General features: G+C 39.2%; 1 protein-coding gene across 4 annotated transcripts in view; it reads right to left on the bottom strand.

Moving 5' to 3' along the window:
- rbfox3b (RNA binding fox-1 homolog 3b) overlaps window positions 1-3,489 on the bottom strand; it is a 456,818-nt gene that overhangs the window by 371,272 nt on the left and 82,057 nt on the right. For all 4 annotated transcript variants that reach the window (XM_032538181.1, XM_032538179.1, XM_032538182.1 and 1 more), the window contains one exon: window positions 1,550-1,638. The gene's annotated coding sequence lies outside the window, so the exon portion shown is untranslated. The remainder of the gene's footprint in view (window positions 1-1,549; window positions 1,639-3,489) is intronic.

The raw sequence follows: 3,489 nt of genomic DNA, 5'->3' as shown, positions 1-3,489 counted from the left end.
TTTTTTTGTCAGGCTACGTGCTTCAAATAAGCCCAATCAGTAGGCGCTGTTATGTGTGCACAATGCTACAGGGAGCCATAGAGGCAGGGAAAGCAGAAAGGAAGAGTTAAATAAAAAGACGTTTGATTTGCTGCGGTGAACTTTGGGGCTACTTTCCATTCCTCTGCAGAGCTCCCTGGAGTCGCCAAATTTCTGTTTATGTTTAAATGTGAATCAGTCACATGGGCTGTTGGGTTCCTGCTGAATCATCCTACACTCCCATCAAAAAGCGCTGGGTTACTTTCAAACTGGCTGCCTTGTAGGAGAAAACAAGAAACTAATGCCACTTTCTTCCCGACTCCTCTTTCAAGTTGCCCTTGAAAAGAAAATTACAACAACAGCTTTGATGCAAGTCTGACATGCTTCGAGATATTCTCTATAAGTGCAGACGCATACCAGATTATCATTCCAATGAGTCTGTTCTGATGTCTTTTAACCGTCTGCATGAAAAGCACGAGCTGACAAGAAGAAAGCATTTTCAACGCTGTGCAGAGGGACGCAGAAACAGTGGCTCATTACACAAAATGGCAAAAGAAGAAAAATTGTATTTCTGGTTTGAAACTTAAGTCAATATGGCATTTAGAGACCTGCTGAGACTGTTTTAATTAGAAGATGAGCTAAATAATGAGACAGTACTGACGCGCTGTACTGAAAAAGATCCCTCTACATTTTACTTTTAGGTTGTTGCAGCACTAGCAAATGAGTTTCTTTGCTTTTTATACTTTAGTTTTTTTAGTTTTTCTCTGGAGAAAAGAGCTTTTTTTTCAATTTGTGCACCAATCCATAATATCCTAAATTCTGAGAGGGCAAACTGTTTTGCTATAGAATTTTCCTCCACTTATTATTCCTAGTCAGTGGGGTCCATTGAATATGGTGTGGTGTCGTCATGTGATTTAGGTAGCCTCTTCAAAACCTAGATACTGTTTTAGGTATGTACTGTTGTTTTTTTCCATAATTCTTTTGCAACAATTTAGATTTTTGTTTATCTGGAGGGTTTTGTTGTAAGCATTTCATTTGTATAGTACATCTTTGTTTGATAACTTGCCTGCGACCTGTCCCAGTGGGATTGAACATTTGCCTTTCTTCTGTCAGATACAATTTTGGAAGCTTTAACCCAGTGTGAGAATTCTCCCCGTTTCTTTCCCTTGTGCTCACTGCTACAACATGAAAATGTACAGCATATCATTACGTCTGCCAAGAAGATCATGTTTTTGGCTCGGTTTGTCTGTAGGCAGGATTACAAAACAAACTTGGAAGGGTGGAGCATGGTCCAAGGAAGAAACTGGAAGAATTTTGGAGTGGATCTGAAGTGCGGGGAGGATACACCGTCTCGTTACCATTGCGAGCTATGGTGTTTGTGCTGCATTCATATAGTGTCGGAATAATTGGAAAATTCACACTGCATTAGCATTGTGGCATAGGGGCATGCCTTGGTGGAGGTCTGTGCTCTCCCAGTGCCCTCCCAGTTCTCCATCAGGCATGTGTGTCTCGTGAAAGTGAGTTATCCTACCTTTGAGAGATTGGAGGTGTTGAGAAATCACTTGTTGCTGATGCTGAGAGTGAAGTCCAACGTCAACGCCACACTACACAAATCACTTTCTGTAAGAAAAACAGCAGACAGTGTGTTGGATTGTGATACGTTACTCAATATGGTTCTTTAAACAGGCAAGAAATGACTATTTCAGTTTCAGTAAACGTCTCCAAGTAATCAATTTTCAAATTAAAATCTCTGTGTGAGTGACCTGATACTAATTAATATTATCTTGAAATCAATTTATGCCTTTTACCATAGATGTTTGTCATGTGACATGTTGGGGGTCATTTCTTAATGTAAACATTAAGCTGGTGCACTGTGAAAAATTTAAGGTTGCTTGGTGCTTGTAGAATTTACAGAATAAGATCTGACAATCATTTTTTTATCCAAGCAAAATTGAAATTTCACCTAACCGAATTGATATCAAAAATGTAATTGGGACCCAGTGAATTGGAATCAAATCAGGAAATCATGGTGATACCTGACCCTTGTTAGAAAGAAGTTCAATTTTCCAAATATGAAATCCCTATACGAGTGATGGCCTCTTAGATATGGCTGCATGATATGAGGAAAATATCGAATTTTGAGTATTTTGACTGACACTGCGAGGCGTTATGGTTAGGTGCTTTAAAGTCAACGTTGGCAGAGCTGCCTGGAAGACAACGTTGGGGGCTAAAAACACCACCGAGCATACTGCGAGTGACAGGTTGGTATTTACACATACAGGTGTTCCAATGCATCTAACTATTCTCAGGGAGCTTCCATGGCAGGGTCAGCGTGAAGAAGGCACTAGTTCGCGGGAAAAGATTGGAATATGAAACTATTAGTGTCTCACGAAAGAGTCGTTTTGAAGGTAACTGTCTCACAGAAATGTGTGAGGACAAGAAGAATATAAAAATACAGTTATTCTGATGTTCACTGGTCAGTCTATAGACATCCGTGTGTGTACAGAGGCGGCTCTCTTTGTCATGAAAGTTTGTTCACTGTTTGAATAAAGCTGCAAATGATCTAAATCTTTGGACTCGTCATTCTTGAAGTTTCCACCATGATTTCCTGATCTCAAACCCCGATATAAGCAAGTGTGATTTGATTCACGATATTTGAAGGAATGATGATAATTTGTTTTCTCATTATTCTAATTTTCTTTGAAAAATATTTAAATTATTATAGTCTGAGTTTTGTGAGGATCTGTACCAAACATTTTTGTTTTTATTTCTTGGTGGTTTTACCCTTTATTCAAAAGTGACAGTGGATAGACAGGAAAGGGGGGTGGGGATGAAATGGATCAAAGGGCTGCAGGTCAGATTTAAACCTGGGCTGCTGCAAGGAACTAAAATAAGTTACCTTAGTTATGCGGATGACACACAAATTTACATATCCTTATCGCCAGGGGACTATATAGTCCTGTACAAAAACTGACTAAGAGCATTAAACAAATTAACGACTGGATGTGCCAGAACTTTCTTAAATTAAATCAAGAAAAAACTGAGGTGGTTTTATTTGGAGCAAAAGAGGAACGACTGAAAATGAGCGCTCAGCTTCAAACGACAATGTTAAAAACAACAGACAAAGCCAGAAATCTGGGCGTGGTCATGGACTCACACTTGAGTGTTAACAGCCACATTAAGACAATCATGCCAACAATTATTAGGCTGTTTTAATAGCTTAGCAGTCCATGCCAAAAAAAGGTATGTATGAAGGCTTTAGGCTTTATTGTAGGCCCAGTTTATTATGCATTACTTTATGTTATACAATATACCATATGTAGCTGCTGGCTATCACCAGACCTAGCTCAATCTTTTAAAGGTCCCATGGTGTGAAAATTTCACTTCATGAGTTTTTTTTCTTAACATTAATATGTGTTCCCCCAGCGTGCCTATGGTCCCCCAGTGGCTAGAAATGGTGATAGGTGTAAA

This window comes from Etheostoma spectabile, chromosome 15 (assembly GCF_008692095.1).
Source record: "Etheostoma spectabile isolate EspeVRDwgs_2016 chromosome 15, UIUC_Espe_1.0, whole genome shotgun sequence".
In the NCBI taxonomy this organism is placed as follows: domain Eukaryota; kingdom Metazoa; phylum Chordata; class Actinopteri; order Perciformes; family Percidae; genus Etheostoma; species Etheostoma spectabile.
The sequence above is the reverse complement of the archived record's forward strand: the minus strand, read 5'-3'. Positions and strand labels throughout refer to the sequence as shown.